Genomic DNA, 12,101 nt, shown 5'->3' on the forward strand with positions numbered 1-12,101 from the left:
TTCAAACCATACAGCAACAGTGTATTACTGAATGAAATTACTGAATGAAATTACATTTCTCTAAGCTCATGTGCAAAACATACACATACACAATACACATAACAACAACAACATAGCAATAACAACAACAACAACACAACAGAGTCCAAGCTAAGCCATCCAAAGGCACTGAAGCTGCAATAGCCATGCTTTGCCCATCCCAGTGGCAATTGCCATGACCGCAGTCATTTCACCACCCACATCATCAACACTGTTGCCAGTCCATCCTCACATCAGCAATGTCTCAAGTCTCAGACTGTCCTTTCCAATTCCCTCCCATCCTGCCACCTACACTCAGCGCAACTTCCACCACCTGAGGCCCGAACAATTGCAGTGACCACAGCACTCTTTTTCCATCCACTCCATCCTTGCCAAGATCACCAGCTCCATTCTCCAATGTCTCAAGTCCCAGAGCAGGTTTTGACACAACAGAATCCAATAAAACCAACAAAATTCCATCCACAAGTCAGGCTCCAATACCTACACTTGGCACAACCACCACCCTGAAGGCCGAACAACCACAGTCAGCACAATGATCCCCAAGATCAATGGAACTCAATAAACATGGCAAATCCTCAGACCAAGCCAAAATACCATGACTGCAAACACCGCACACCCAACCAGCCGAATGGCTCACAAATGGATGACATACTGACAAAAATCACAGAAAAACCATGAACAGCATCTTGGGAGCCAGAGTAGCTGCAGCCACACAGGGCATCACCATTTTGTCTTTTCAAACAGTTTGCATGTTTTACAGATGCATAAATGTGAACTCGCCATTGACAGGGAACTGAAAATGATTTCTACTTCACTGTGGAACTTCGAGAAAGCAGAGAGTGGTCTGCTGCCTATGAGCACATGGCAGTGGCAGGGAGAATGGAATTTACTTGCTTACCACAGATCCACTTAAACAAGTCTGAAACAAATAAAAAGGAATACATATAATCAGCAAACATCTTTATTTTATCTAATTACGTCAAGGCCTTGACATAATACGCTTATATCAGCCGCTGTACTCTCCACATTTATGTCACAAACCTATGTTAAATGTAACACTATGTTTTTGAACTCTCATTAAATCTTAGTTATTCTATAGCACCAAACAAAATGAATCCACTTAGCCTTGCCAATGTCCTGCGAATCCAAAATAAGCAAAACAGAAGAAAAGATGGCAGGACACTGCTGCTGCTCAATAAAACTTTTAATAAAAACTTTAAAACAAGTAAACGAAGTAATCCAAATGCAGACAAAGTGAAAAAAGGTTAGCGCTTTCGGGTTACACCCTTCATCAGACAACAAACACTGCATGCACATTCTTTTTTAAAAGAGTCACAACCAATGAAAACCTTATAGGTCAATGAAACACACGCCTCTTCAGGAGTGTGGGTTTTAAAGGAATAACATAATTTAAACCTGGGGGTAGGTGTGCCATTAAATCTATAATCCATTTAGTTTCATCCAAGGCAGTCTGCAGCCTGACATCCCGATTATTCATTCTAATGTTAACTATCACTCTAAATGAAAAGCTATGTGTTGGATGTATGCATATATGCCTATACAAGGCGTTGCTGTCATCCCTGTTCCTTATACTTCCTAAATGTTGTAGGATTCTCACCTTAAACATAGTTGTGGTCATGCCCACATAGAAACTGGGGCATTTTGTGCATTCAGCCAAATAGACCACATTTGAGGTCCTGCAAGTGGCTCTACCCTTAAAAACAACATTCTTCCCGGAGGTTCTATGTATGAAGTTAACCCCTTTATTGATAAAGCTGCAAGCTTTACACGTACCACATGGAAGTGTACCTGCCCTGCTCTTAAATGGCCTGCTCTCAGAGAAACTATTCTCCTTACATAAAATGTCACTCAAGTTCTTATTCCTTCTATATTGAAAATAAGGTCTGTTATCAATTAGCCCCTTTAAACTGGTATCACTGGTGAGGATGTTCCAGTTGTTGTTAACAATTCTACAGATGTCACTGATGTTGCTCCCATAGGTGAACAACAACTTGGTGCCTCTCTGTATGGTGGTATCCTGCACGGTCACTACGGGAGCCTGGGGCTGATTCCTATTGAGCCAAGGTCTAGATTTAGTCTGTCTATGGATCTTGCCATTATCTATAATGTTCCTTACCATATTCTTCCCATAGCCTCTCTGCTCAAAGTGCCCCGTTAGATTCACTAACTCTTGTTCAAATTGCTTGTCATCTGTGCTAATCCGGGAGACACGACTCACTTGCCCTCTAACAATGTTTGGGAAAATGTGGCGAGGATGCATGCTGTCGTAGGACAGCAGGGTATTTTTCCAACAGTCTTTCTTGTGTAGGCTGGATGAAAAGCCTACTTGTTGTTGTGTGACCCTCACATCTAAAAAATCTATGGAGTGGTAAGATGTGTTCGCACTAAACTTAAGGAAGGTGGTGGTAGTATGTAGGTATGACAAAAAACTGTTAAACTTGTCATATTCTCCATTCCAAAGAATAAAAATATCATCTACAAATCTAACATACATCAAGATGTGATCCTTCCAAGTAGCATTTCCCAAAATATTCATCATTTCCCATTTTGAGAGGACAAGGTTCGCATAGGTATTGGCACAGGGTGTGCCCATGGCTACACCCTGTGCTTGCCTATACGTGGAGCCAGCTCCCAGAAAAACATTATTGTCCAGCACTAATGTTAACAGATCCCTAATGAGTTCTATTTTGTTCTCAGTGACACCCAAACCTGTCAAAAGTTCAATTATAGAGGTAATACCATAATCATTGTTGATCACTGTAAAAAGACTGTTAATGTCTAGTGTCACCATAAGAACATTATCTACACTGGCAGGTTTGATAACGTTCCCCAAGATCTGTAAAAAATGCCCTGTGTCTATCAGGATGTTATCCATTTGTTGGATATAAGGTTTTAATAAAAAATCTATCCATATGGAGACATTTTAGGTTACCCATCCTGCCGAAACAATCGGCCTAAGGGGTGGGTCATTCAAACATTTGTGCAATTTGGGTAGTGCCTTAAATATTGGGATTACTGCTTTCTCTATCAGTGCAACATGTAAAGTCTCTTCAGTGATACTAAAGTTGTTCTTCAGGGTATTTAACTTCTTATGTACTTTATCAACTATATGTTTTACAGATACAGGATTAATCTCTATATAAGCCATATCATCTTGTAGCAAATGTTTTATTTTGTCATTGTACCACGTAGTGTCCATTAAAACAATAGCTCCCCCTTATCCGCCTTTTTTATTGTTATGGGCGTTGTTAGCTAATCCTTCAAAGCTGTGGTCTGCTCTGTAGTTAAATTATAATATTTGGAAAAGAGACCTTGGTATAATACTTGGCCATATCTTTCTCACAAGCACTCAAAAAGGTGTAAGGTGGGTGAAAGCTGTGGTATAAATCCACTTGCTTTTTTAGGTACATTACAGTTAGATATATCATTACCAAACATGCTCTTCAGCATCAAGTTTCTACAAAATAACATGATGTCAGTAATTACCTCATTATGCATACAAGGATTGCTAGGCACAAAAGTTAGTCCCTTGTTCAAGACGAACAACTCGTCCGTGGTTAGACAGTGTGATGATAAATTATAAACAATGTTATTACAGAAGCCAGGAGTCATTGGAGTCCTGACTCCTGGCTTCTGTAATAACATTGTTTATAATTTATCATCACACTGTCGAAGTTGTTCGTCTTGAACAAGGGACTAACTTTTGTGCCTAGCAATCCTTGTATGCATAATGAGGTAATTACTGACATCATGTTATTTTGTAGAAACTTGATGCTGAAGAGCATGTTTGGTAATGATATATCTAACTGTAATGTACCTAAAAAAGCAAGTGGATTTATACCACAGCTTTCACCCACCTTACACCTTTTGTGAGAAAGATATGGACCAAGGTCTCTTTTCCAAATATTATAATTTAACCAGAGCAGACCACAGCTTTGAAGGGATTAGCTAACAACGCTTCCATAACAATAAAAAGGCGGATAAGGGGAGCTATTGTTTTAATGGACACTACGTGGTACAATGACAAAATAAAACATTTGCTACAAGATGATATGGCTTATATAGAGATTAATCCTGTCTGTAAAACATATAGTTGATAAAGTACATAAGAAGTTAAATACTGAAGAACAACTTTAGTATCACTGAAGAGACTTATCAGTTTTACTGATAGAGAAACCAGTAATCCCAATATTTAAGGCACTACCCAAATTGCACAAATGTTGAATGACCCTTAGGCATTGTTTCGGCAGGATGGGTAACCTAAAATGTCTCCATATGGATAGATTTTTATTAAAACCTTATATCCAACAAATGGATAACATCCTGATAGACACAGGGCATTTTTACAGATGGGGAACGTTATCAAACCTGCCAGTGTAGATAATGTTCTTATGGTGACACTAGACATTAACAGTCTTTTACAGTGATCAACAATGATTATGGTATTACCTCTATAATTGAACTTTGACAGGTTTGGGTGTCACTGAGAACAAAATAGAACTCATTAGGATCTGTTAACATTAGTGCTGGACAATAATGTTTTTCTGGGAGCTGGCTCCACGATAGGCAAGCACAGGGTGTAGCCATGGCACACCCTGCCAATACCTATGCTAACCTTGTCCTCTCAAAATGGGAAATGATGAATATTTTGGGAAATGCTACTTGGAAGGATCACATCTTGATGTATGTTAGATTTGTAGATGATACTTTTATTCTTTGGAATGGAGAATATGACAAGTTTAACAGTTTTTTGTCATACCTACATACTACCACCACCTTCCTTAAGTTTAGTGCGAACACATCTTACCACTCCATAGATTTTTTAGATGTGAGGGTCACACAACAACAAGTAGGCTTTTCATCCAACCTACACAAGAAAGACTGTTGGAAAAATACCCTGCTGTCCTACGACAGCATGCATCCTCGCCACATTTTCCCAAACATTGTTAGAGGGCAAGTGAGTCGTGTCTCCCGGATTAGCACAGATGACAAGCAATTTGAACAAGAGTTAGTGAATCTAATGGGGCACTTTGAGCAGAGAGGCTATGGGAAGAATATGGTAAGGAACGTTATAGATAATGGCAAGATACATAGACAGACTAAATCTAGACCTTGGCTCAATAGGAATCAGCCCCAGGCTCCGTGAGTGACTGCAGGATACCACCATACAGAGAGGCACCAAGTTGTTGTTCACCTATGGGAGCAACATCAGTGACATCTGTAGAATTGTTAACAACAACTGGAACATCCTCACCAGTGATACCAGTTTAAAGGGGCTAATTGATAACAGACCTTATTTTCAATACAGAAGGAATAAGAACTTGAGTGACATTTTATGTAAGGAGAATAGTTTCTCTGAGAGCAGGCCATTTAAGAGCAGGGCAGGTACACTTCCATGTGGTACATGTAAAGCTTGCAGTTTTATCAATAAAGAGGTTAACTTCATACATAGAACCACCGGGAAGAATGTTGTTTTTAAGGGTAGAGCCACTTGCAGGACCTCAAATGTGGTCTATTTGGCTGAATGCACAAAATGCCCCAGTTTCTATGTGGGCATGACCACAAATATGTTTAAGGTGAGAATCCTACAACACTTAGGAAGTATAAGGAACAGGGATGACAGCAACGCCTTGTATAGGCATATATGCATACATCCAACACATAGCTTTTCATTTAGAGTGATAGTTAACATTAGAATGAATAATCGGGGGGGGGATGTCAGGCTGCAGACTGCCTTGGATGAAACTAAATGGATTATAGACTTAATGGCACACCTACCCCCAGGTTTAAATGATGTTATTCCTTTAAAACCCACACTCCTGAGGAGGCGTGTGTTTCATTGACCTATAAGGTTTTTATTGGTTGTGACTCTTTTTAAAAAGAATGTGCATGCAGTGTTTGTTGTCTGATGAAGGGTGTAACCCGAAAGCGCTAACCTTTTTTCACTTTGTCTGCATTTGGATTACTTCGTTTACTTGTTTTAAAGTTTTTATTAAAAGTTTTATTGAGCAGCAGCAGTGTCCTGCCATCTTTTCTTCTGTTATTCTATAGCACAACTAGAGCAATGCCAAATATACTATTAACCTAATTTCTTTTCACCAAGTAACACAATTAAAATGAGTAATTGATGGCATGCAAAAGCTAGATAAATAAGATAAATGAAATGCGTTCAGCAGCATTTCTGTAGCTGAAGCTCTGTAACTTGTTTACAAAAATAAATGTTACCAAAACAGAATGACGCTGTACTTATACTCTCAGATTTCTGAAATCAGATTGGGTTATACCAGTGCACTGAACATTCTTAGAAAAGACGCAGAGAGAAAACCATCGGTTAAAAGACAAAACCACCCAAATAGACCTATCCGAGAAAAGCCTAGTAAGCATTTTTATTGGCTAATGTAAATTAGAAAGGCAGGACTGTGTGGGTATATATAAACCCACATATATAGCTATAATATTTGTCAATCTAGTAAGTGGCAATATAAATTGTACTCATGTGACTGACCCTGTGGTGCTTGACTTGCTTACTCAATTTGTTCTTTTTATTGTTTTTTACCTCATAGGGCTTCATCGCTATATCTATATCTAATCTGTACTGATATATAGATATAGAATAATATTTGCATAGAAAGATAGATAGACAACATGACAACGTTTTTGCTGTTACAACCCAGTTGCTGCCCTTTCGGCACCTAAGTGACCCATTTGTTCTTTCATTATGCCGTCTGGCTATTCATTCCCCAGTGAAAAAAAGAGTCAGGCATTGGAAATGGGCCAGTGTCCAGATCAAGCACACTTTCTTAAATCCACCCCCTCAGCAACCTGCAAGTTCTACCATAGCTGCTTTTGGGAGGTAAGTGTAGGCTTCTGACCATGTACAACCTCCAGACTAAACTGCACACTGTTTTGTAGCATAGACATGCTCAGCACCTTACTGCAGGACATACAATTGTCCTTCCATAGGTCTTCCCAATTTAGTTAGCCAAGCTGCCACCTTCATTCAGGATGGACAAGATTGAAGCCACTCACTCCCATCAATTTCTGCCCTGTCTTTTCAGTGCCCATGCCTCTAATCATACACAGGTAATCTGGGTATCCCTCTACACCATGGAGCTGGGTATAATTTCTAGAACACTGGGATACGTTTTCCCAGTTGGTACTTAGTATGACACAAGAAGATGGACCATCTGAGTCACAGACAACCTAATTAAAGACAACAATATTCAATGAATTATCATGAGACCTTTGTGAGGTTCATCATAACTGCAATGGAGGAAAGCGGTCTGACTAAGGCTTTCTCTGTCAGAAGACACGTTCCTTTGTTAGATCAACAAGGAGATAGTTATCCAAGTTTGGCAAAAATCATAGATCCCTGAGGTGTGCTGCTATGATGGATTTCATGAAGTCTCTGGAGGCAGAGGATTCCAACAGGAATGGTCCTGAAATGGGAGTTTACTGCCACCTATCCAGAAGCAACCTTCTGGACTATGACAGTCTATCTGTTGAAGTAAAAATCTTGACAGTCGAAACAGACAATAAACCTCCTCTAAAACAATATGAGAATATGTTCTGCACAGTGATCATACAAAAGGAGACTTTGTACATTATGTATCCAAGCTTCTGAGATCCTTCGTGGCTTGTCATCACTTGTCTTTTGGAGATTTTAAAAAGGACATGGAATAATATCCTAGTCCATTCTGGTCCAAGGTAACCCCCTTTGATGGCTCTTTTTTCCATGCACTTTCTTCTAACAAAGTGGAATGTCAGGCAAAGTTAATGAGAGAAAATTGGGCAGAGAAAGAAAGAAGATGGAGTATCCCCGGTTTATGATCTTCCTGTCCTGTTTTCTAGAGATCCTTCTTCAGACCTGCACATCATAGAAGAAGCCTGTCACCTTAACTGCCACCACTAGGTGACAATAGGGCAAGGAGGCAGGTCTGTTGCAATCTACCCTAGGGGCCTCCTGAGGGTCTCTGGGGCCTCTCTTACTTAGAATATCCAACAGTAAGGAGGGTAATGTAATGAAATAAATGAAAATGTAGACCACATTTTATATCTAGTACACACCATTGTTGGGAGGAGGTTAAGAACAGTTTCCCCCACTTATTGATTATGAAAACATAATTTGCTCCCTAAATAAATGCGCAAAAATAAAATTCACCAAAACGCACATTATATATGTTATATGGGAAACTAGACTCAGAGACAATGAAGACACACAGTAAGGTAATAATGCAAAAAAGAAAAAAGAAAAGCATAAGAAAGCGAATATCACTAAGTAAAGCATAACCCCCTCAACACCCCCACACACACACACACACACACACACACACACACACACACAAACAATCACACACATGCTAAAAGAATAAATCAAGCAAAACCACAAGATTTGTAGTAAGGCAGTCAGAGGCTTATCTGCATCACACCAAGCTACTAGCATTGCAAGAAAGATTTGAAATGGTGAGATAAACAGTGCTGGTTAGAAAATGGAAAAATTCCAGGCATTCTCAGAAAATGTTATCGGCCTGTGGCACATAGATTTACAGGTTCACCAAAATGGAACTCTTCTTATCACAGCCTTTTTTCATTCACATAGGTTCATAGGTTCATAGATAGGTACTAGGCTATCTTTCCTAGGGCCTATACAAGCCTAGCCAAAAAGGTACCCTGACTTTTGCCACCTAAGAAAATTATTTTCCTGTGCCCCTGTCGAGCAGAGCCACAGAGGTGATCCCTGGGGTGAATTTCCTATTTCCCATCCAATCATCAAGATTTTTCTTGAAGACTGCTAATGAGGAGCTTTGTTTAATATAGATAGGTAGTTTGTTCAAGAGTATGGGAAGTCTCTGGGACAGGAATCTATCCCTCCAGCATGTTCTATTTATTGTGGTGACAAGGTTTAGGTCCCTAGAGCGTGTAGCTCCGAGGGATTGAGATTTCTTTAAGTGGAGCATGTCCAACAGCTCTGAGTTTGACAGTTTAGTATGTTAGGCAGAGATCGCCTCTGAGTAGGCAATATGCGACGGAGTAAAGCTGGAGTTTTTTGAGACGGTCTGCATAGGGCATCTGTTTGAGGCCAGTAATCCTCTTTGTGAGGTATTTCTGCGGCCTTTCCAGTTGTAGATTTCTTGTGAGGTACATACCAAAAGGAGCACTGTACTCTATAATGGGTCTAATTAGTGATGAGTAGAAGTGAACAATTACCTCTTTTTTCTGGGATGAGAAGCCTTTTGTGATGAGGTTTGCCACATAGAAGGATTTCCTGACTACTGTGGCGATGTGATTATCAAAGGAGAGACTACTGTCCACCTGTATCCCAAGGTCTCTTATCACACTTTTGGTGTTAAGTAGACTACCACCTATGTGGTAGCTCATGGGTACAGAGTTTTTACCAAAGGGGATGACAATACACTTTTTGGCATTGAGCTTGAGACAATGGCTTTGACACCAGGCATCTGTCTCAGTGAGGCCCTTTTGTAGGATGTCTACATCGTTAGGAGTTTCAGTTATGGCTCCTAGTTTGCAGTCATCTGCAAACTTCATTAGCCAAAGACCTTCTGCGTTAGCCTGTACTTCAGAAAAGTAGATACCAAACAGGAGAAGACCCAGGAATGAACCCTGTGGTACTCCACTTGTCACTGGTATGAAGTTGGATCTTGAGTCTGCTACTTTTACAGTGTGGGTTCTGTGAGTGAGCCAATTGGCAACCCATCTTGTGACATAGGGATTTATACCTAGTTTAGTGAGTTTATCTATAATTCCAAAGTGGGGGATGGTGTCAAAGCCTTGGCGAGATCTAGATAGGCTGTGTGAACCACCTTATCCTCGTCTACGGCTTTGGTGACTGCTTCAAAGAAGTCAATCAGGTTTAGGAGACTTAATCTGCCTTTTACAAACCCAAACTGGGTGGGGTCCAGAGTCTGGAGAGTACCAATGTCTTTGTTTATAAGTTCCATGATGACACGTTCAATGGCCTTGCAGACCAAGATTGTTAGGTTAATGGGGCGGTAGTTCCCAGGGTCCATGGTGGCTCCCCCTTTGTGGAGTGGGATAACTGTTGCTGTGTGCCATTCAGAGGGCACAAAGCCTGAGGTGAGCCTATGACTGAACATGGTGCTTAGGTGGGGTACCAGTTCATTCTATAGTTCATGTAGAACGCAGCCTGGGATGTTGTCAGGTCCCGTGAATGCTTTGTTCTTGGCTTTGGAGAGTGTGGTTTTTACCTGTGCAGCCGTGATTACAGGAACTTTGCATTCTTCTGGTATAGAGATGGGCCCTTTAGGAGGTAAGGGGGGCGGGTAAAGTTAGTACTGAACCTATCTGCCAGGATGTTGGCAATATCAGTTGGTTCTGTATATTTAGTGCCATTGTGCTGTAACTCAGAGCAGATCTGAGTGTTGCCATTGAGATTCTTGACATAACTATAGAATGCTTTGTGGTCGTCTTTCGAATCAGTGGCGATTTTGTTTTCATAACTAGCTTTGAAGGATTTTATGATGGATCTCAGCTTCTTACTGAGGCTGATCAGGGAGTTCTTCCAGTCATGCAATTTTACTCTTTTTTGCAACAGTTTCTTTCTTCTGTTGTAGAGTTTGTTTATGGCAGGGGACCACCAGCTTGGCTTCCTTTTTTTGGAGGCTATCTTGGTTCTGTTAGGGATAGTGCAATCCATGCACTCGTGTAAGTACTTATAAAGTGTATGTGTGTAGGATTCAGCAGTTGTACCTCTATTGTCCATTTGCATGGGTGTTGTGAAGTTTGCCACTTCTGTCTTAAGAAGTGTGAAGTTGGCTTTGGAGAAATTTTCTATGGTGGTTTCCCTAATGGGGGGTAGAGGCAGGATGTGGATGTCTAGGCTGATTAGCTTGTGGTTGGATCTGACCAACGAGGAATTGACCTCTAGTGTGGAACACCGGTCACCCATGTTGGTAATGACCAGGTCTAGGATATTGCTGCCCCTAGTGGGGGTGTAGATAAGTTGATCCAAAACGTTGGAATTTATGAATTCCAGAAAATGTTGAGCAAATGAACTGGTACATGAGTAGTTTTTCCAGTTAATGGTGGGATAGTTGAAATCGCCCATTATTAGGGTGTTGGGTTGTACCCTAATATTTTCCAGTGTATCAAGAAATGAGGAGTGGGAATCCTGGGGCATGGTGGGGGATCTGTAGCAAGTTACAACTTGGATTGCAGTCTTGCCCAGAGTTAGTTGCACTTGGATAATCTCAGAAGATGCATTATGCTGAGCAATTAGCCTGGAGGTGTGGATATCCTTAATGAATATGGACACGCCTCCACCTTTAGTGTTTCGGTCCAGGTTAGGTGGCCGAAAGATGTAGTATGAATTATAGCCTGGTAATGCAGGGATGCTCTTTGGAGCTTTGAACCAGGTCTCATTCACTGAACAGATGTCAATGTTCTCCATTTTAAGGAGTGCCTCGAGTGAATGCATTTTGAGGTTTAGACTACTAGCATTGAGTAGCATTACCCTCAGATTTTGCTTGCTTGTACTTGTTATAGTGGTGAATTTGTCATTTGAACCTTGCCTAAAAAAGGCACTATAGGGGTGGCAAGAGTCATAGCCAGTATCCAGAATCCCAAGGGCAACAGGTGCAGGCCATCTCTGGCAAAGCATTGTGGTCTGTTGATCATGTCATCCCAGGCAGACAGATACTGGATCCCCTTAGAATGACACCAGAAGCTTAGTCAATTGTTGAAGTCAATCATTTTGTCCTTGTACTGTGGTATCATTCTGGGTGATGGTAGGATGCTACTCAGGGCTAGGGTCATACCTTCCTGGGCTACAAAATCGGAGAGCTCCTCCATGTCTCTTTTCATGTAGTCCAGGGAGGTACATCTCAGGTCATTCACACCAACATGGATAATGACAGAATCATATTTGTACTTGTTGTGGAGTGACCTGAGTGTGTGCATTATGTGGTAGATTCTGGCACCCGACAGGCAGCTGACAGTAACTTTCTCCTTATTTAGCCTGGTGAGTGGAACATCAATGTTCCTGACTGTAGAGTAACCTATGA

This window comes from Protopterus annectens, chromosome 10.part0, assembly GCF_019279795.1.
Source record: "Protopterus annectens isolate FY-2018-M chromosome 10.part0, PAN1.0, whole genome shotgun sequence".
Lineage (NCBI taxonomy): Eukaryota > Metazoa > Chordata > Ceratodontiformes > Protopteridae > Protopterus > Protopterus annectens.